General features: G+C 37.8%; 1 long non-coding RNA gene across 1 annotated transcript in view; it reads left to right on the plus strand.

Annotated features, from left to right (window-relative positions):
• The first annotated feature begins 1620 nt into the window (after positions 1-1620).
• The window catches only part of LOC134378120 (uncharacterized), a 107742-nt gene continuing 85750 nt past the window's right edge, over positions 1621-23612 (plus strand). The window contains exon 1 of the long non-coding RNA XR_010023614.1: positions 1621-1703. This is a non-coding gene — a long non-coding RNA (uncharacterized LOC134378120). The remainder of the gene's footprint in view (positions 1704-23612) is intronic.

The following is a 23612-nucleotide window of genomic DNA, read 5'->3' on the forward strand; positions in this document are numbered from 1 at the left end:
GAACTATGGATATAAATATGGAAGTCATCAGAATATTGATATTATGTAGAGCCACAAGACTTAGTGAGATCACTAAGGGAGTCAGTATAGAGAGGGCTGTGGACACTCTCCCACATTAAGAGTATTAACAGTATGGGTATCAGAAAAATTATTTAGAACCTAAAAATAGGCAAAAGAAATTTCTGGATGTTCTTTCAGTGCAGTACTGGGGCTGACTTTCTGTAGACTGGGCTATTTTACAACTCCATAGGGACAAAAGTTAACCTGTAGATTTTTGCCTAGTAGAGATACAAATAAGTTCTGTCTGGAGGAAGAGATAACTCCAGAGGTAACTGTTTTGTATCTGAGAAATCTTATCCTCGTATTCTTTTATACAATTAAATGTGCATGTATGTCTGTAGCTTCTCAAATTCTTAGAATACTTTTAATACCCTATTGGTATCCTCACTGAGCTAAATAAAGTCGTTGACATGTGTTCATATATTTGCCTGAGTCAATAATCTTTTAACCTTTGAAGACTATACTTCAATAGAGGAGAAGGGGGAAAAGGAGGAACTGGCTGAATTTGCCCAGCTTAATTCAAAACTAAAAGCCAGTTCACACAGCTTCTTTGTTTATAATTGAATTTTCTCAACTCCCTAACCCTATGTTTCCATTGCTGCATTTCTTAAGTAAATATTACTTTAGAAAGTTTACTTTAATGTTAAGAAAAAAAGGTTTAAGAAAAGAATTATGGCTTTTTATTGCACTTTTTATCGACAATTATTCTCTTTTGCTTGTTCAGCCTCAGCTTTTACACACACACACACACACACACACTCATGCATAAATTCAGTCTTATCTGTTCAAATAATGTTGGTGCCAGGAACAGATTATTTATATGAAAACACATTATTGATTTTTATTTTTCTTTATAGAAGTGTGGCCCAAACTTTTGACACTCAAACTTTTGGATACACACACAACCACAAGAACATGGAAAGAAATTTTTAATCATTTTGTTACTTTTGAATTATATGAGACAATAACATAATCTGAAGTAAAAACATATACTTTAGAGAAGCATATTATTTAAAATTTTAGGTAATGAATTTATATAATAGTTTCTAATAAAGTTCATTATCTTACATATAACTGAAATCCAATTATTGACTGTTAAAAGCCACAAAGGAAATATCCAAACAGACTTTCACCACATTCAAAGAGCATGTTTTGGATCGGCTGACTTAAAATGCACGCTATACAGCATTTACAAAATTACTCATCGAGGCTGCCTGGATAGGCACCTCAGGGAGATGAGCAATCATCTCTGAAACAGAAGTGTCAACAATAGAGACTGTTGACTGCTATGGAAAAGACACATCATCCATACTCAGACACAGTGAATGGAAAAAAATGCAATATCAAGGATGAGCTCCAAATCAAAACTCACTAAGTAGATGCTACAAATATTAGGTGCTGACGTGTCATTGAGCTATATTTTGCATTGGCAACTCGATAATGTTCCAAGGTTAGAGCCATCAAGGATTTAATTAAATAAATAAATGACGTTTCATAAGTCATCCAAGAAGTGTAGGATAGGCCAGCTAACTTCTTCCTATACAAACAGATGGAGATGGAGGAAGGGAGAGAGAAAGAGAGGGGCAGAGAGAAAGAGAGATTTAGACTTTTCTCATTTTGAAGGTGATGCTCCCTTCAAATATGTAAGTAAAAGCAGATTTATTGATAAATTCCTTTTGTCTAGTCTTAGCATATGAAATATATATTAATGTTTTGATTGAGATTTTAACAATGTGTTGTGCTAACTTTATGAACCCAAACTAACTTTATGATCTGATGCTTGCAATTCTTATATTTTTATACTTTAAAATATCAGTTGGGTTATTTTTCATTTGGTGATAGTTTTCATTTTTTTGTTTCTCAATGACAATTAAAAGAGGAATTTTTACACTACCACCTGCAGGCACTTCTCAAAAATAACACATTGCTGTGAATAGTTTAGTTTCAGTACATAAAACTAAACTGGACATAATTTAAATTTGTATTTCCTCTTATAAATTGGTTTTTAATATATTTAAAGTAATTATGATGCATTATATAAATTTTTATCAGATGAATATAAATTATGAATCTGATGAGGCAAATGATTAGAAACTAACTTTATAATAGTCAAAACAATCAAGGTGTCCAGCATCACTCTGTTGAGGAGTAAACCAACTGAGTGACTAAGTCATGATAATGCTTATCTGGTTTTCATTATTTGGCATGCATGCTCACTTGATGTGCTCCAGTGGGCTCTCAACTGTGCAGTTAGAAAGGGAAATATTTTAATAATTATTTTATTTTGTATAATGCCCTTCTAAATGGAAATAAAAATATTTGCTATTTTTGTCTTACAAGAACAAGAACTCTCTTGAACACAATCATAAATCCCTGGGAATACAAAGGCCCTAGTGAGAAAGTACTGCTTTAGCAATAATTTTAAAATTGTATTATTGAGGCATGTCAGTGGGTCATGAGATCAAATTAAAGGATTGCAAAAGAGCAATTTATATAATAAAGTAGAATGGAAGGGACTAGAACAAAGTAAATATTGTTTTGTGAAACTTGTTTCATGCATGTGCATGTCTTTGTGAGTATATATGCTGGGACATAACATAGAATAGATTTATTTCTGCGGGTTACAATTTTTTAAAGTTGAAGTTGAGGTTATCAGAAATAATAATATGGGAAAATCAAATAGGGAAAAAAGAAAGGAATTAATAAGAAAATTATTTTATTTTTTTTCTTCAGAGAGATTAGAATAACAAATTTGTGAAAATTTTGTACTAATTCAAGAAAGATTGGTTTACCAATGTAATATATACCATTAAGCTGGATTTCTAAACTACCCTAGAATGCTACATTACAACATGTAGCTTAATTAGTAGCCCCCCAGTTGTGATTGCCCTGACTTTGCCAGATACCAAGGGCTTCAATTGTGTCTGGAAGCTCATCCATAAAAAGAACAGAAAAGATGTGGTAACAATAAAGAAGAGTCATGGGAGAACAAAGCTCTTGAAGGAATAATTGGACAGGAACATAATAGGAACTGGAGACATCCAGATCTAGTGCACTAAAATTAAGAGTTCTTTCTGGAATTAAAACATTGCCAAAATCTCATATCCTTAGCAGAAGAGTAGACCCCTCCATAAATGGGAGGGGGAAAAAAAGTCAAATAAAAGACAAAGGATGATTTGTTCAAATCAACCTTTGAATTAAGAATAAAATATTTCCTAGAATCTACTTCTAAAGATCGCATAGTGACATAAACTAATGAAAGTTTATGCAACAATTGTAATAGCTCATACACAATAAGATGTTGGAGAAAATAATATATTCTATTTTGTGAGGGTTTTTAAAAAGTCCTTTCTAGGATGAAAGAAAGGTACATTTATTGAATTGATTGAACTATGAAAAATTTCTGCCCCAAATCTCTTCCCCTTACTTCTGGGAAGAATTCCCTGCATCTTCTTTAGGGAACTACCCCTCCCACGACCCCTACTCCAGAAATGGGTACTGATAATTCAGTCAGTGATTCCCATGCCATCCTCCTGCCTCGAGCGCCTGGGATGATGAGGAATCCAATCAAAACCGATGAGCTTTTAATGATGTCTATTTGAAGACAGACACCCTTCTCCTGACCTAAAGCATGAAGTGTATAAGGATTCATGACAGCTGGGGCTACTGCACCTGACTTGCTCCTAAGTGGGGAGAGCCCAGATCTGCCAAGGGACCAGTGGATGGAACCCTGAGGATGAAGATGACATTGCAAAAGGCAGAGTGGAGAAACTGTATCTTTGGGTAAAATCTCATCTGAAGCCTGTCATAACTCTGGCCTTTCAACTACATGCATCTGTGCTATAGTTTGATTGTCCCCCCAGAACTTATTGAAGTTTGATCCCCATTGTGGCAGTGTTAAGAGGGTGGGAAATCCGACTATGTTATTTGAAAGGTTGGGCCTTTGGGAAGTGATTGGATCATGACAGCTCTGCCCTCATGAATGGATTAATGGGTTAAATGAATAAATGGGTTATCATGGGAGTGGCATTAGTAGCTTTAAAAAGAGAGCAAGTGAGCATGTTAGTACACTCTTGGTCCCTTGTCACTTGTTGTCCTCTGCTGCTTTGGGACTCTGAGAGTCCATTCCAGGAAGAAGGCTCTCACCAAATGCACCCTTCCACCTTGGACTTCCTAGCCTCGAAAACTATAAGAAACAAATTCCACTTCTTCATACATTACCCAGTTTCAGGTATTCTGTTAAAAGCAACAGAAAACTAAGAAAATAAGAATAGTTCTTTTATTGTTCAAGCCAATATTAGAGTTTCCTCTCACTTGTAATATTCAGTTCTAACATAAAAATGTGAACTATGTGCTAGGCACTGTATACACAATTTCCTAGTTAATCCACTTAGCAGTCCTTTGTGGCAGCGCCTTTATCATTACCATTTTAGATATGAAAAAAACAGAGCCTTGAAACAATTAATTGACTTGCCCAAAGTCACCAAACCAAGAAATCCTGGAACCATGAATTTTAATTTAATACATTCTCATTAGCTTCCATTCTCTCCAAAAGTAAATTCCTAGATTATTTTTCTTACACTTCAATTACTTCTTATAAAAAAAAAAAAAAAAGGAACTTGCAGGATTAAGGTTAAGTAGTGATTGAGAGCCAGCCCAGTGCTGGTCTCGAGAAGAGAGGTAAAAGCTGTCATTTCTGACCTTCCTTTCCACAGATATTTATATAAATCCTAAAATATACAGGCACCATTAAGAAGCATATAGCTTATCCACAGTTCTTTAGTTTGTAAGTAAAACCTCCAAACAAGCCAAAGCAACACAAGGGTGTTTATTACCAGAATGTCAGGGTTTGTCATGGAACCCAAAGAACAGCAGCCTGAGTTCATACCGTGCAATCAAGAGCTGAAAGCTGTCGGGTTCAGCAGCAGCTATTCTGCCTCCATCTCTGCTTCCCACTGTGTTGCTGCTGTAGTCCTCTCGCACTTCAGGTGGGATCTCCTGTTTTGGCTGCATGTAAATAGACAAACTCTGATTATAACCGTTATTTTCAAGGGGCCCCATGGAGAAGGACCAGCTGCTTTTGATCCGAATTTTAATTTCTCTTAAAAGAAAACATGATTGGCCGGGCATGAATCAAGTGTAGAACTCTTGTGATCCAGTCAGTATGTCCATGGGAAGAATCGGGTAGTACAAATGTGAGCGTACCTGCATGTAGCCCTTCCCAGTGGCCAAGAGGTGGGGAACCATCCTTAAGAGGAGGGAGATTGGCTATACAGAAACCCAAAATGCTGTTTGACTATAGCATAGCAGCAAGACAAAACAAGACAAAGTCAGTGCTAAATTCAGGGTGCATAGAAGTTCAGAGGTAAAGGGACTTCTGGGGGCCATCAGGAGACGCTTTGAGTCGCTGGTGGGACTTGAACTTGGTTGAAAGGGATTTGACAAGGAGAAGGGAAGGTGATCCAAATAGGGAAATCTGAAACCTGGACTCCTACAGAAAGTTGTCTGACAAGTGAAAGCATCATTTATAAATAAAATATTGTAACAACAGAAACAAACATTTTTAAAAAATGAACTGAAATGTTGAAACTAGAGCTTTTTTGATATCCCCAAAGAGGTTTTAAGAATTCTGTGGTGTCTCTCTAAATTCTTCCAAAAAGACAGATGATAAATAAATTTCTCAACTAAGTGCTGGTTTTAAGATGAAAGTCTTATCACCACAACTAAAAAATATTTAGTCATTGATTAAATGATAATGAGTTTTTAAATTCTTTTTTCTTTCTCCCCCTGCTTCTAGACAACTTTATCTGCCTGATAAATCAATCTAAATTGCTGCATAATTTAAAGGCCTAGTGTCTACTCCGAATGTTTGGTTTATGTGTTTATTGCAGTCCACATAGTGCAAAAACAAAAACAAATCTAATTTTCTTAATGGAAGGTCTATAATAGACTCAATCTAATGTTTTTCTGGAAGTTTAATAAAGCTACTTTCCTCATAGCAATAAGATTGACGTTAAATATAAACTTTTCTCAAGAGTGAATAGTAATCTCAGTGACCTCTTTCTTATTATCTGCAAACACTTTATAACACATATAAGTGCAATATGGTCGTTGGATCCACCATCAACTCTTCTGAACTAAACTAGATTTGTTTTCCCACTCAAAAAGAATAAAAATTGTAAATTTCATATGACAATTATTTATGCTTTCTAGATCAAACACTATGATTCTCAGAAATGATTTTATAATTAATTCTAAAATAAGGTACTAATGTTCATAGCTTGATAAATTATAAAATTCCTCTTCCACGGAACTTTTTCTCTTACTCTGTCTTCTTTCTTCTCTGCCTTTCCACTATGTCACTCTCTCTTTTATTTTATTTATTTTATTTTATTTTTTAGTATTTAATCATTTTTCTTTATCAATATGTAGGTTGTTTCCAATTTTATAAATGTATTCTTAAATAACAGGACTGGACCCTTGCCAGCTATGTATAACGATGGTACTCCTTCAACTATTTTTTTTAAAGAAAATGCAATTTTATTAATATTATTTTTAATATTAAGATGTTGCAGAACAGTTGGGAGAGAGAGGGAGAGGAGAAAGGGGAAGGAAATGGGATGGATGGAGGAGGAAGGAGGGGCGGGATTGAGGCCTTAGCACCCCACTCACTGCCACAGGGGAGACCAGGGAGCTTCTGGTGGTGGTTTGGTCATTGCCAGACTGGTTGCAGATGTCAGGGGGGTGTGGCAAAAGCCCTCACCCCCACTGTCCCAGCTTTGGAGCCCAGGACCCTTCTTGCTGTGGCTTGGTGATCTTTGCTGGTTGCACGTGTCAGGGGAGCATGGCCAAGGCCCTCAGCCCCCCCACTGCCCCAGCTCAGGAGAGCCCAGGGTTCTTCTAGACCTCTGCTGGGCTGGTCCCCACTGACCTGGCTGCCGCTGAGGTGGCTGCAGGTGTTGGGGGGGTGTGGCCAAGGCCCAAGGTCCAAGGTCCCCCACTGCCCTGGCTTGGGAGAGCCTGGGGCACTTCCTTCAGTGGCTTGGTGGTTGTTGCTGGGGTGGTTGCACTTGTCATGGGGGGGAGGGTGTGTCCAAGGCCCAAGGCTCCCTCCCTCTGGACTGGTTGCAGGGATTGGGGGCCATTGGTGAGGCTCCCAGCCATCTCCCCTTTCTGGCTTGGTAACCCAGGGGACTTCCAGTCCTTCTAGGTGTTATAGGTGTTCTTTGGTGAAATGAGACCTTTACTAGTTAATATCAAACTTTGTCTCTGGTTGTGGGTACTTTGTTTTTTCTTTCATACTATGTTGGACTATTTGCTGTTCCCACCACTTAAACTCTGTGCTGGAACTAATTTGTTGTCCTTTGCTTACTTATAAAATGGGGGAACTCCTGTGGGGACCAGTACTTGAGCTCTGTAGTTGAGCTAAATTGCTGCTTTGCTGCTGATTCTCTAGGGAAGGCTTTCTGTGCAGCTCAGGGTCTAGTGAAATCCAGTGCCCCTGGGTTATGTAGAAACTCTGGTCTGAGACTGAGTCTTTTCATCAAACTGCAACCCCTGCAGTTCTATGTTCCTGACCAGTCTCCTCTGAGTGGTCCTGTGCTGACTGGGGGTCAGGTCAGCTGTCCTTGCTGTGCCCCAGTGTTCCCCCAGCGGGCCCGTCTCCCCCACTGCCTGTGTTGCAAACACTTCCCATGGCATGGGCTGAGTGCTGGCCCCTTGCAATGAGTCACCAGCCTCTGAGTGGCTCCTGTTTTTCAGTTGTTGTGGCCCCTCACTCCTGTGTGGGTCTACAGGAACCCTATTAGTAGTCTTGCTGGCCTGGGGGCCACCAAGGCCCTCTTCTCCCCTGCTGCCTCCAAGCAACTCCATCCCAAGGACACAGCTGTGGCTTCTGCCGGCTCCTGCTCTGTGTGCTCAGCAGCTCCAGCCTGGAAGTGGCTGGGGCTCAAAATGGTCCAAGCAGTTTTTGCTTTCCCTCATCATAGCTTCTCTCACCTTCATGCACTCTGTAGGTCTCTCCTCCTCTTCCCCTCAGCTCTAGTGGCTCCAACTTGGCTGCTGTTGCTTTTTTTATAGTTGTAAATTGGTTAATTTGTAGGTGAGAGTGATGTTGGGGACTATCTATTTTGCCATCTTGAAGTCTCACTCTCTCTTTAAAAAAAAAAAAGTTCTAATCTTGATGAATGCCAGATTGAGATCAACAGATATGGCTCTTAAAAATAAGAAAAAGAACAGTTATCACTCATCTTTCAACCAGAATCTAAGGCTGAGTTCCTCCTATATGTAATGCACTGGCTAGGTGCTGTATAAGACAGACAGAATCCCTTGTCTCTTTCCTTCTTCTGGGATAGAAAGGTTAAGTAGAACAGTAAATAAAATAAAACCTTGTAATAAGTGCTATAAAGAAAATAAATAAGAGGCTACCACATAGAGAAACAGGGGGAACCAAGCTTACAATGCTCAAGGAAGGCTCTTCTGAGCAGGTGACCCTCATGCTGATACTTAAAGTAAGAAGAAGCCAAATACGTGAAAAGTATGCGTGTGTCGGGGGCAGAAGGCAGGTGTCATCTGTCAGAAGGCAGTCCAAGCACAAGAACTAGAATGCATGAAGACTCTGAGGAAGGACAGAACAGAGGCTTCTAGGAACAGGAAAATTAGTGTTGCCTATTTCCCTCCCCCTTTCCTTCTTCTCCTACCCCACAACCACTCCGCAACAACATCTTAGAATGTAAAAATAAATAAATAAATAATAAAATGATAAAGGCAGAAGATTGTTTTTTGGTAGACAACACGATGACCTTGACAAGAGCTAGGAGAGGCTAGAGCTGCAAATGGAAACCAAGGAATTAAAGAGAACATTTATAGACAATTAAAAGTTTCTTATTTTCCTGTTTGGTCTCAGACAAATGCCTTGTATATAAATTTGACTCTCTCACCAAATGAGTAAAACAAAATAAGAACACTGAATTACTTGAACACGTGTGCCAACACAATTCTGATAAAAAATGCTAGCCCACTGGACAAGCTCAGACCGCCCATAAAAAGCACTGCTTCTCAGAAATGTGCAGCTCCCATAGCTGGTAGTTCATAATTGGATCAAATACAGCTTCTTACGTGGGTGCTCTTAGCCAGATTTTTGACTTGAAGAATGAAGAAAGGCAGAATATTTCCAGATTTCTAGAGCCTGAAAAATTCAGTTAAAATAAATCACTTTCCATCCATCAATATAATCAAGCCTTATCTGCTTAATAAAGTAGAATAAAAACAAGATAAAACATCAATATAAAAGATAAAAATATAAATAATCTAATAGAATATTGTAGACAAAAAGATAAAATTGAGTAAAATGCAAGTGCCTGCACTGCTAGCCCTCACCGTTTCTGCCCTCCCCACGTCTTGCCTTTACCACACACACGAAGGTTAGCAGGGCTCTTTAAGATGAGGCGGCTACAGGCCGAGAGCCAGACACTGATGCTGTTTTGCAAGTTGAGGTCCTGCTAGAAAGGACACCAAAAACTGAGTTTCTAAGAGGGTGCACCATTCTTAGGAAACCCCAGTGTGACCACTAAATTCAACAAAATTTCCTTGGGTAACCTCAAAAAGCAGTAAATATAATTGAGTTTATAACCAAAAGCCTTCCTTGACATCATTTAAATCCTTCTTGTTTTACTTCAGTGGCAAGTTGTTACATTAAGGCCAGGCTGTGAGAGTGATTTTATCTATTGGGGGCAGGAATAAGGACAGGAACAATTAAAAAGTTCCCGCTTCCTATGCAGCTTTCATAACCAATGAGCCTGCAATTAGATGATCAGGTGGAAAGAAAATGTTCGGATGGAAACATTTGCTGTGAGGGCTATTTTGGAAGCCTTCAAATGTGTCAGAGATATAGCAGAGAGGGTTGCTCTTAGAAGTGGAGACATTACAGCTTAATGAGATAGAAAAGTAATCTATCTAGAAAGCAGAAGTCCAGAGATTGGTTTCTATCATTGAGATATCTGACTAGGTGAATCACTTAAAGTTTTTGAGCCTCATTTGTAAATGAAAATAATACCCTCTGCCCTGCCTGACCCAGAAGCTTCAATTTGCCTCCTTTCCTGTCTTTTCATACATTATGTTGGATAAATAATTCCCCCCTTTTTTCTTTATTGGTTTTGCAGTTATAATTTCTATATTTATTCTTTTAATTTCCTTAATTTAAGGTTAATCTTTAACCTTAAAGATATACAACTTAATGTCTAGATTTGATTTGAAAAGAAAAAGGTCTAGAAGAACTCAGAATGCTTCGTCTTCTTCCATTCCATCTCATGTTATTTCCATCCAGTGTTTTAGTCCCATTTAACTCACCAAAATTGGTCGTTGCTGGTTTTTTAATTTTTTGTTTTTGTTATTTATTTATTTATTTATTTTGGACATACTTATTTCAGTTTAACAACTTCTTTTTGCCTACCATTGCTTCTTGGATTCCACTTTTTCTTTCTGGTTTGATTTGTTTTACTTACTGAGGAATATTAGTTAAGTAGGTCACCTCCTGGTTTTTAAATGTCCGGAAATGTGTTTGTTTGGCTCTTAATCTTGATTCATCATTTGGGGTATAGAATTCTAAGTGGATATTTTTCCTCAGTATGTTGAAGATATGATTTCATTGTCTTCCTGTATTAATTATTACTAATAATAAGTCTACTTTTATTCTGATTGGTATCTTTGTAGGTTTCCTTTCTCTCTGGTAGTTTTTAAGATTTTTTTCTTTGTTTATGATCATCTGTAACTTCCCTATAATGTATTTAGGTGAAGATTTGGTTTTATTTGTGCTATTCAGAACCATTGGGATTTTTTCAACTTAAAACTTGTCTTCTTGCAATTTGGGGGAATTCTCTAACATATCTCTTTGAATATTGCCTCCTCCAAATTCTCTTATTTTCTTCATTTGACTCTCACTTAAATGGGAGCTTTTCATTTTATCTCTGTGTGTCAATCTGTCTTTCAAATTTCCAGGGACAGATCCAGGTTTTTTGGAGACCTGCAATTTATGCAATCTAGGAGTCTTTTCAAAGAAAGAAAGAAAAGTATAAATAGGAAATTAGACATGAAGTAAATATTTCTTTAGAATGAGAAAAGTAAATCACATAAATTACAAATTGAAACAAAACAAACAAATACTATTAATATAATAAACTCCAGAAAAATATAATATGTATTATTAACTGCTGGTACCTCCATAATACTATTTTTCTCCTTCATGTTTGGGCACATATTTATTCTTCTCTGACAATAGTTATGTAATACCTTTTTCAATTGAGGAAATAGATATCTCAGTCTCTTATTCAGCTTGGCTCTTATTAACAATTTTTTGAAAAAGCTGCTTTTAGAGCCACAACTCAACATTGGTTACTTCTATACATTTTTTGGATTATTGTCAAATATGGGGAAAACCTCCTGCAAGTTTATTTTGTGTATAAACTGTAAGACTACCTCTGACTCCATACATATCAAAATTTGTTTCTTCTTCATTATCCTTACTGTCTCAGTGCCAGGTGCTGTAGAACATTTTCCTGTCATGAAATGAACTCTGTCCCTGCCTTTCTGTGACATGAAGCCAGGCATTTTGGCACAGGGGTGGTATGAGTATTCCTGGAAGCTGTTCCCACAGCAGGGTGCCTACAGTAACTTAGCTATACAGGGAAGTTACTACAAACTACACAAGTATATCCTACCAAACACAAACCAAAAAATTTTTTTCAAAAAATGTCACTTTTTCAGAAAATGTGCATTCCAACGCTACCAAACATAAGGAAAGTGTGACAGAGAGGCCAAGTAGAATGCAAAGATTTAGCAATCTTAACTACAGTTAAAAATCTCACTTTCGCAAATTTTATAGAAACATATAACAATATAAACACATTGCTAAGGAAAAACGTATTGCTGCAAGGGCCCCATGCAAGTGAGAATCCTAGAGCACGAGCATCATTTCATTAGAAATCTGGTCAATTTGTCTCTCTATATAACTTTTTTCTGTTTATTTCTTTCTGCTGTATTCTGATTTCTTCACTTCTGTTTTGCATTTCGCATGTTCTATTTTCAGTAAAGTTAGTCTACCATTTAGCCCATCTATTGACTTTTTCATTTCAGTGACTATTTTTCTATTTCTGAAATTTCTATTTTTTTCTTTTTCACACCTTCCTGTAATTTTTTTTTAAATAGTATGTTCTTCTTGTCTCATATATTCAATTTCTTATTCGGTATCTCTAAACATTTTAAAGATACTTATATTTTAATTTATTCTTAGTTGCTCTATGATCTATAATTCCTTGGGTGGGAATGCTTGCAATAGGATTCCTGGTATGTTTTGAAATTTTTGACTGTGTACTTATCATGATGAGAGTCTTACATGTGGTCTGGCTTACGGAGGCATCAACATGTGGCACTTTCCTGCTTACCTTTATAAATAGAGCCTTTATAAATATATAAATCTACCACTCTGCTACACATGGGGCCTACTGTTACACACTCTTTGTCACCTCTCTCCCCTTGGGTGGCAGAGACACAAAGGATTCTCAAAGCCCATTTCTTCTGAGCAGTGAGAAGCCCCAAAGGGGTTAATTTTCCAGGAACCCTCATGAGAGAGGCATTCCTACTTGGAAAATTAACTCTGAACTGGGGTTCTGTCTCAGTATTTATTCTCCAGGCCAGAAAGTTACAGAAAAGGAACATAGGTAGAGTTATGGCTAAGTATAGTTTAACAACGGAGGCTGGCAACATCAGTGAAATAACAAAGTGACATTCCATAATGCAATTTGCAAAAGGTTAAGTCGATCCACCAACAAAAGCTTTTTCTTAGCCAATACTGTCTTTTCCTACAGCAGTTTCCTCAATATTTTTACATAACAAAAAGCAACTTTAGGTTAACCTGCACCAAGGACATCTGTCCTTGAGCCAGCAATTTTGCTGTGTTGTACTTCTTTATCTACAACAGAGACTTTAGCCTGGGGAAAGTTTCCTGTCTTTTGTAAGCTTAACATTTCTATATGTAATTTTAAAAGTTAAGCTAAACCTGAAACTACAGCTTTTTGGAGGCTAGGCCCTGTGAAATATATTTGCTTTATAAATGTTGTATACGTCAAAGCCTACAATCTTGACACCATCTCTGTGCCAGTATTAAAACCCCATGCCCTTATTGCAAACAGATGGAAGGTAATTTGGTCATTCAGCAAATAGCAGATTTGGGGGAATAAATATTGTTATCTTCCTATGGATAGAGGTAGGTAGCAGTTGATACCACTCACTAATACACACGTATACCACACATACATATATAACCTCAATAGCAGATCATGTCACAAAGAAAGCAAATTATGAACCAAATTCTGCTTTCATTTCCCCACAAAAAAGAGAGTAAACATTCATTGACAAGAAAGTACAAAAATAGTTACATGCTTGTCTTTGCTGTACTACACCTTACATTAAAACCAAGCTTCAGTGCACAAATGATATTCTCACAACAGAACTACCTAGCTTTAGAATCAGGTCGGGTGGCCTGGAGGGACACAGGGCCAGTGGTGCTGTAGATCTCAAGCACTATGACAAGTGCAGAAGTCTTCTGAGCTACCTGGATTTTTATACTTTGTACCTGCACAATGTTCCTAACCAAACATCTTGAACATGACTCATTTCACCAATGAAAAAAGTGTCTCAAACATCCCTTAAACTAATTAACAAGACCTGTTGGTGAATATCTTCATAATATTTGAAGTGCTAAGCACCTGCCAATAATGGTATGGATTCCTGATGAGGGTGCTTCAACTCCTGAATAACTATTTCTGTTTCTCCGTTTGTCAGCTTTAGTCTTTCATACTGGGGAAAATTCATCTCCCTATAACTGGGAAAGATGCTCATGAGCAGCCCCCAGTATCACACCCCAACAACTTCATGACCAGAATGGGGAAAGAGCTTCTATCTTCCAGTTTCAGCTTGAAAATTCCAGTACACCATGCTCCTCTTCAATGTGTTTAGAACCAAATGGCCTGATGTGAGTCAAACATTATCAAAGAAAACATGACTCTTACACCATTGAGATAGACATTCTAATTCTGTTTATGTGATTACACTTTTTTTTTAATCAATCAATCATTGGCTAATATTGAATTCTTAATCACCTGCTGTTTTTCACACATGCTCACCAGTACTCAATGTAGGGATCCTCCATATTAACTTTTACACCCAAATTTAGGGATTATGTGTATCCCTTTTGCATTTAATCTTACAACTTTTCCTACATAATGTCCAGGGTTTTTTTTAGAATATTTATTCTGCCATCTGGGTGAACAGATGGATGGGTGGATAAAACATCTAACATTACTCCACTCTGTAGAGCTGACTGTTTTGCAGCCAGCAGTGCTGTCCTAAAATATTTCAAGCTCTGATCCTGTTTCTATTATTTCCCTATCATTGCCCCACTTTCTCACTATTTTGGATTTGCAAGCAGTCACCACCAGCAGTTGAGGAAATTGCAACTAAAGAGAAAAGCTATCGTAAAGAAATACTAATTTATGAAGTTTGACCCCAATGGCGCTGATTGTTACAGACTCCCAGTGAGCCTAAGTCCCTTTGGGGGAGCAGTTTATGCAGTAGGGGAAGCTGATTCTACACATTTCTGATCCTGCATTCTCTCCCGGTACAGGGCATGTTATAACCAACTCTGCTTGCTAAGTGATCAAGTTTCACGGCACATATGATAGCACAGTGGGACTCAGTAAACAATAAAAATTAGAGGTAGCTAGGGAAAGCAAACAATATATGGAAGAGGGAAGTTAAGGATTGGGAGAGGCAGCTCCTAAGGCGGAAAATTCTTCCTGCTTCAGGCTCGAGCCTAGGGAAACATGAGTACAATGGTTTATTGTACAGCTCAATAGTAATGGACTTTGACCACTACCAGCATGGGAATGTTTGTACCAGTCAATCTTAAAAGAAATTTGGCTGTTTATTAGTCGCTGAAGCCATCTTGTGATTCTATGCTAAATAGTAATAATAATACCACTACTAATCATAATTTAAAAAGTCTTGCATACAAAAAGCTTTCAAAAACTCAGAGCACTCTAAATCCTAGCAAAATAAGATGTAATAATGGATGTGGAATCATTGCTCATCTCTCAAAAGCTCTTGGAAAATACCGTGTAATCCCATCGGATATCTGTGACTATAGTTTTTGTTAAATAAATTACCTCCCTAGAGATGAGTTTAACAGGTACAAAGAACTTGAGTCTTTTATTCAATGATTTTTTTTCTCAAAGTTTTAAGGTCCTCTGTGTGTAAATCTAGACCCTAGAATTGGTTGTACTTCTCTTTATGTAATTGCCTTAAAAAAAAAAAAAAGCCAGAGCTGGCTGGTTTGTTCAGTTGGTTATAGAGTGCTGCTGATAACACCAAGGTCCAGGGTTCAATCCCTGTACCAGTCAGTTACCAAAAAAAAAAAAAAAAAAAAGAAAGAAAGAAAGAAAGAAGACAAAATGACTGTAAACCCTACCAGAGTTCTCTTTTTCACATCTTCACTGCTGTGATGTCTCTTCCATGCCTCCATAACCTCCCTCTCCCATCCCAAACTCTCCTTTTGTTTTAGCTTCATTTTATATTCATTTATAAATTTGCTTCTTGGTTTCCTGGTGGTGTTTAATCCATACTTTCTTTTAATGAAGTGAATTTTTAGAATCAGAAAAGAAATCATTACAGATTTTAAAATGCTGACAACACCACAGACATTCCACAACCCTGAAAAATAAATAGCATTATTATTACCAGCTTCTTGGCAACCACCATTATTCTTTTCTTATAGCTGCCTACACTTTGACTACTTTTTTGGTTTTTTAACCATATATAACATAAAATTTACCGTACTTCTGGGTGTTAAGGCCAGCCTTGGTGGTTCATTATGTGCTGATTATTTTAAACAGTTCCCTCATGAACCCTATTTCATGTTTAAAAGGTGCTAGCCAAAATCCCTTCTAAGTAAAGAGGAAATTGCATCTTCTGCCTCAGTTCTAAATTATCTTCTTCATCCTCTTCAGGAATAGAAAAATCACGGAGGCTGGACAAGTCAGATACCGTGCACAGGCCAGAGAATCCCAATTTATATGTGGCTGTCAGTTCCAGCTCTGACACAACCTCCTGGATGTCTTTCCTAGGGAGCTTAGCAAACGTCTGCAGGTGCAGATTTCTTGTCGGGGTAATGACTACTCAGGGTAGTGATTTCTCATACAAGGTAGGTGTAGTGTCTTGTGAATATGTGAGTATGTTGGAGTGGAGAGTGGGAGGAGGGATCTTTAGTTCAGAAAATGAACAATCAGCAACCCTACTGAAGAAGTAGTCTCCCCAAGTTAGCAAAGGAAGAAGTATAGGTCCTGGTTTGATTTCAACAGACTAGAATCCTATTAAAAAGAATAGATTTCAATTTTTCTGTGTTAAGACTAAGCACCTTTTCTTTTACATTATTTGTTAAGAAATATACACAGAAAATAAATGCACATGAAAACTATGCTGACCTAAATAACTATTTGCCCTGTTTTCTACAGATGTAATTCGAAAGAGCTGATAAAGAAACCAAGGCTCCTTAGAGGCCTCCATCTAATTACAAAGGAAACACTCCAGAAAACTAAAACGGCAAATATATTTAAGGGAATTCCCTGTGAGCAGACGCTGATCGCCACTATCCATTTTATTATTGCTTCTCTAAATTGCTTTCTTGCTGTTCTCCAGCAGAGCCTCAGATCAATCTCTAGGTATTGTTGTGAGGACTTGTCCAAAGTAATGACACCTGGCATGCAGCCGTAATTGTTTTATGTGCAGGGCATGTTATGTTGTGCACTAAGTCTTTTTCTTCATTAAGAGACTTTGAATCTCATAGTAGGCTTTAAGCACAAAAGAGGGCACCTTGCAGCAAACATTTCAGTTTCAATAGAATTTCTCCAGAAATCAAAGAGCACAAAGTCACCTGCATTTGAGGATTGTGAGGTTGTAGGGAGACACCCAGAGCACAGTGTGAGTTAATTTATTGCCTCTCTGCTCCACGTCCACCTTTCCTTCCATGCTCTGCAATAATGGAGCTGAATTCTGTAAACCTCTGTCCAGCTGGCCCAATGTTCAGCTCTATTACAGGGACACTGGAGGAAGAGTTTCTCTTCCCTGCTCCACTGTGCCCACCTTGTTGGGCTCCTGCAGAGTGTATAGTTCTTTCAGCAATGCCAAGGGACTAGCAAAAAGTGGCCCTACCTGTGGCAGTTTCCCCAGCCCAGCCCTTTCAAAGGAGACATCACAGTGGAATGCTGATGATGGTGTGTGTCACTGCCACCAGCTCCCCAGCACACTCTCCCCTGGGCAGCTTCCTAGGGGAAGGTCATGGACTCACCATGGACACTTTTCCTGCACACCCTCCTGACGGGGCTTCACAGCAGAGTGCCAGTGGGCACTTCTTTGCCGCTTAAACAGCTTCCCCAGCTCCTCACAGCCTAGAGAGTTCTGAGGCACGGCATTTCCGTGAGGAAGACTTCCCCCAGCACATCAAAGGGAAGATTTCCAGAATCCCGCCAGAGCAGTACCACAGCGAACTTCACATATTCAGTGAGCCATGACTCTGCCTCCCCAAGGCCTTTTTCTGGGGTCTCTATCTCAGCCCCACAGTGGTGGCTGCTCCTTATATCTGCTGTTCCTTGATCTGTTAGCATTCTCTTTGCTTGTATTCACCAATCCTCCATTACTGAAATTCCCTATTAATTCTTTATGTTCAACTTTCTATTCAAATATCATTGTGTTTTCTGTCTCCTGTTAGGGTTCTCAGTGCTTCACAGACAGAAGTGTGGCTTTGTCCTTGAGCATTTCTGCTCCACTTGCCCACCTTCCTAACATCACCCTTGCCTGTTCTCTGCACATGGTCATCACTGACTTAAACCCACTGAACCTGGCCCCTAAACAATTCCTCCCTCCTTCACTCCCAGAGGTTTCCCAAATTTCTGTCCATCTTAGACACATCTTTGGGGAAGTGAGTAAGAAGAATCACTTTAATTTCTTCATAAAATGTACAGAGGTAAAACCTGTACCTTGACCCTTATAAAATTTCCCAACTTGATATTTGGTAACTGACACTATGATTTGATCAATACTACAAATTGCCAATTTAGTGAAAGTTCCTGAAAATCATGCTGAGAAGCAGCAGAAATTTGTTAATAATGTGAAGGTCAGTCAGAAATTTCGGAATTGCATTGGACAATATCAGAGCCACAATGGCCTGAATTTGACACTATAATCCACTTCGACCATGGCACACAAAAAATCAGTGTTCACTGTATAAGTGATGTGACGAATTAAATTCCCATGATGATTACAAATAAAAGAAATGCACTATTTTTTTTATTTTTTTTTATTTTATTTTGTCGATATACAATGTGGTTGATTATTGTGGCCCAGTACCAAAGCCTCCCTCCCTCCTCCCTCTCCTCCCTCCCACCCAACAATGTCCTTTCTGTTTGCTTGTCATATCAACTTCAAGGAACTGTAGTTGTTATGTCTACTCCCCCCACCAACGGTTATTTGTGTGTGTGTGTGTGTGTGTGTGTGTGTGTGTTTGTGTGTGTGAATTTATTTATTTATTTTTAGCTCCCACCAATAAGTGAGAACATGTGGTATTTCTCTTTCTGTGCCTGACTTGTTTCACTTAATATAATTCTCTCGAGGTCCATCCATGTTGTTGCAAATGGCAGTATTTCATTTGTTTTTATAGCTGAGTAGTATTCCATTGTGTAGATGTACCACATTTTCCATATCTACTCATCCGATGATGGACATTTGGGCTGGTTCCAACTCTTGGCTATTGTAAAGAGTGCTGCGATGAACATTGGGGAACAGGTATACCTCCGACTTGATCATTTCCATTCCTCTGGGTATATTCCCAGCAGTGGGATAGCTGGGTCGTATGGTAGATCTATCTGCAATTGTTTGAGGAACCTCCATACCGTTTTCCATAGAGGCTGCACCATTTTGCAGTCCCACCAACAATGTATGAGAGTTCCTTTTTCTCCACAACCTCACCAGCATTTTTCGTTCAGAGTCTTTTGGATTATATACATCCTAATTGGGGTGAGATGGTATCTCAGTGTAGTTTTGATTTGCATTTCCCGGATGCTGAGTGACGTTGAGCATTTTTTCACATGTCTGTTGGCCATTTGTATATCTTCCTTAGAGAAATGCCTATTTAGCTCTTTTGCCCATTTTTTAATTGGGTTGCTTGTTTTTTTCTTGTAAAGTTGTTTGAGTTCCTTGTATATTCTGGATATTAATCCTTTGTCGGATGTATATTTTGCAAATGTTTTCTCCCACTCTGTTGGTTGTCTTTTAACTCTGTTAATTGTTTCTTTTGCTGTGCAGAAGCTCTTTAGTTTGATATAATCCCATTTGTTTATTTTTCCTTTGGTTGCCCGTGCTTTTGGAGTCATATTCATTAATAAGTTTTATTGTTTCAGGGTGTATATTTAATTCTTTAATCCATTTTGAGTTGACTTTAGTGTATGGTGAAAGGTATGGGTCTAGTTTCATTCTCCTGAATATTGATATCCAGTTCTCCCAGCACCATTTGCTAAAGAGGCAGTCTCTTCCCCAGTGTATAGGCTTGGTGCCTTTGTGAAAGATCAGATGGCTGTAGGTGTGTGGGTTGATTTCTGGATTCTCTATTCTATTCCATTGATCAGTGTGTCTGTTTTTATGCCACTACCAAACTGTTTTGGTTATTATAGTTTTGTAGTATAGTTTAAAGTCAGGTAGTGTTATGCCTCCAGCTTTATTTTTTTTTTTTGCTCAGCGTTGCTTTGGCTATGCGTGGTCTTTTCTTATTCCATATAAATGTCTGGATAGTTCTTTCCATTTCTGAGAAAAATGTCATTGGAATTTTGATGGGGATTGCATTAAATTTGTATATCACTTTGGGAAGTATGGACCTTTTTACAACGTAAATTCTTCAAATCCAAGAGCATGGGATATCTTTCCATCTTCTTGTATCCTCTCTAATTTCTCTCAGCAGTGGTTTGTAGTTCTCATTATAGAGATTTTTCACATCCTTGGTTAACTCAATTCATAAGTATTTTATTTTTTTGGTGGCTATTGTAAATGGGCAGGCTTTCTTGATTTTTCTTTCTGCATGTTCACTATTGGAGAATAGAAATGCTACTGATTTTTGTGTGTTGATTTTGTATCCTGCTACTTTGCTGAAATCATTTAATCAACTCCAAGAGTTTTTTTGTAGAGGCTTTAGGCTGTTCGATTTATAGGATCATGTCATCTGCAAATAGGGAGAGTTTGACTTCATCTTTTCGGATCTGGATGCCCTTTATTTCCTTCTCTTCTCTGATTGCTCTGGCTAGTACTTCCAACACTATGTTGAATAGGAGTGGTGAGAATGGGCATCCTTGTCTAGTTCCTGTTCTTAAAGGAAAAACTTTCAGCTTTTCCCTATTCAGGATGATATTGGCAGTGGGTTTATCATATATGGCTTTAATTATGTTGAGATACTTTCCCTCTATACCTAACTTATAGAGGGTCTTTGTCATGAATGAGTGTTGAATTTTATCAAATGCTTTTTCAGCATCTACAGAGATGATCATATGGTCCTGTGTTTGATTTTATTAATATGGTGTATCACATTTATTGATTTGCGTATGTTGAACCAAACTTGCATCCCTGGGATGAATCCCACTTGATCGTGGTAAATAATTTGACGTATGTGTTGCTGTATTCTGTTTGCTAGTATTTTAGTGAGGATTTTTGCATCTATATTCATCAAGGATATCGGCCTGTAGTTTTCTTTTTTGGTTATATCTTTACCTGGTTTTGGTATCAGGATGATATTTGCTTCATAGAATGAGTTTGGGAGATTTGCGTCTGTTTCAATCTTTTGGAATAGTTTGTAAAGAATCGGTGTCAATTCCTCTTTGAATGTTTGGTAAAATTCTGCTGTGAATCCATCTGGTCCTGGGCTTTCTTTGTTGGGAGATTTCTGGTAACAGCTTCAATCTCCTTTATTGTTATTGGTCTGTTCAGATTTTCTATGTCTTCATGGCTCAGTTTTGGGAGCTTGTGTGTGTCCAGAAATTTATCCATTTCCTCCAGATTTTCAAATTTGTTGGCGTATAGTTGTTTATAGTAGTCTCGAATGATTCCTTGTATTTCAGATGAATCAGTTGTAATATCACCTTTTTCATTTCTAGTTTTTGTTATTTGAGTCTTCTCTCTTCTTTTTTTGTTAGCCATGCTAATGGTTTGTCAATTTTATTTATCTTTTCAAAAAACCAACTTTTTGATTCATTGATCTTTTGTATTGTTTTTTGGGTTTCAATTTCATTAAGTTCTGCTCTGAACTTAATGATTTCTTTGTGTCTGCTAACTTTAGGTTTGGATTGTTCTTGTTTTTCTAGTTCTTTAAGGTGAAGTGTTAGGTTGTTCACTTGCCATCTTTCCATTCTTCTGAGGTGAGCATTTAATGCAATAAATTTCCCCTTTAATACTGCTTTTGCAGTATCCCACAGGTTTTGGTATGATGTATCATTATTTTCATTAGTTTCAATAAATTTTTTGATTTCCTGCTTGATTTCTTCTCGGACCCATATGTCATTAAGTAGAATGCTGTTTAATTTCCATGTGTTTGTATAGTTTCCAGAATTTCTTTTGTTTTTGATTTCTAGTTTTAATCCATTGTTGTCTGAGAAGATACATGGGATAATTCCAATTTTTTTGACTTTGTTGAGACTTGATTTGTGACCTAATATGTGATCTATCCTGGAGAATGATCCATGTGCTGATGAGAAGAATGAATATTCTGAGGTTGTTAGATGGAATGTTCTGTAGATATCTGCCAAGTCCAATTGGTCTAGAGTATTGTTTAGATCTTGTGTTTCTCTGCTGATTCTTTGCCTAGATGATCTGTCCAATATTGACAGTGGGGTGTTCAGGTCCCCTGCTATTATGGTATTAGAGTCTATTACCTTCTTTAGGTCTAATAGAGTTTGTTTATAAATCTGGCTGCCCCAACATTGGGTGCATACATATTTATGATTGTTATGTCTTCTTGATGGATCAGTCCTTTTATCATTACGTAGAGTCCCTCATTGACTCTTTATGGTTTTTAGTTTAAAGTCTATTTTGTCAGATATAAGAATAGCTACTCCAGCTCGTTTTTCTTTGCTGTTTGCATGGTAAATCTTTTTCCATCCTTTCACTCTGAGTCTATGTGAGTCTTTATGGGTGAGGTGGGTCTTTTGAAGGCAGCATATAGTTGGGTCCTCCTTTTTAATCCAGTCAGCCAGTCTGTGTCTTTTAATTGGGGGATTTAAGCCTTTTACATTGAGTTGTTATTGAAAAGTGTTGATCTATTCCTAGCATTTTATTGATTATTGTTTGGTTGTCTTAGGTGTCTTTTGTTCCTTGCTCTCTGATATACTGTTTGTTTTCTGTGTTTGTTGGTTCCTTAGGTTGTAGATAGACTTTTTGTTTGTTTTCTCTTCATGAATGCCATTTTTATTATACTAGTGGGTTTTGATTTTTCTTGGGTTTTTATGGCAGTGATAGTTATTTTTCAGGAACCAAACCCAGTACTCCCTTGAGAATTTCTTGTAAGGGTGGTCGTGTGGTGCTGAACTCCCACAGTTTTTGTTTGTCTGAGAAATATACTATTTGCCCTTCATTTTGGAAGGATAGCCTTGCAGGGTAGAGTATTCTTGGCTGACAATCTCTGTCTTTTTGTATTTTGAATATATCATCCTGTTCCTTTCTAGCTTTTAGGGTTTGTGATGAAAAGTCTGATGTTAGCCTGATTGGGGCTCCCTTATAGGTGATTTGACGCTTCTCTCTTGCAGCTTTTAAGATTCTCTCTTTGTCTTTGTGTTTTGCCAATTTGACTACAACATATCTTGGGAAAGACCTTTTTGGGTTGAATACGTTTGGAGATTGTTGAGCTTCCTGGATTTGAAGATCTGTGATTTTTCCTATTCCTGGGAAGTTTTCTGCCACTATTTTGTTGACTATCTTTTCAATGCAATCTCCTTTTTCCTCCCCTTCTGGGATTCCCATGACTTGGATATTTGAGTGCTTAAGGTTGTCTGATCTCTCTCTCAGATTTTCTTCAATGCCTTTGATTCTCTTTTCTTTTTTCTTTTTTCTTTTTCTTTTCTTTGTCTGCTTGTGTTATTTCAAACAGCCTATCTTCAAGTTCAGGGGTTCTCTCTTCAACTTCCGCAAGCCTGCTGGTTAAATTCTCCGTTGTGTTTTTTATTTCGCTGAATAACTTTTTCAGTTCGTCAAGTACTGCTACATTTTTTTTCATGGCATTGATTTCCTTGTACATTTCCTCTTTCGGGTCCTGTATACTTTTCCTCATTTCATCATGATGTCTAGCTGAGTTCTCTTGTATCTCATTCAGTTTCCTTAGAATTATCGCTTGAAATTCCTTGTCAGTCATTTCAAGGGCTTCTTGTTCTATAGGATCTAGAGCTTGAGAGTTATTATCCTTTGGTGGTGTACTCTCT

The sequence above is a fragment of the Cynocephalus volans genome, chromosome 5, assembly GCF_027409185.1.
Source record: "Cynocephalus volans isolate mCynVol1 chromosome 5, mCynVol1.pri, whole genome shotgun sequence".
NCBI lineage: Eukaryota > Metazoa > Chordata > Mammalia > Dermoptera > Cynocephalidae > Cynocephalus > Cynocephalus volans.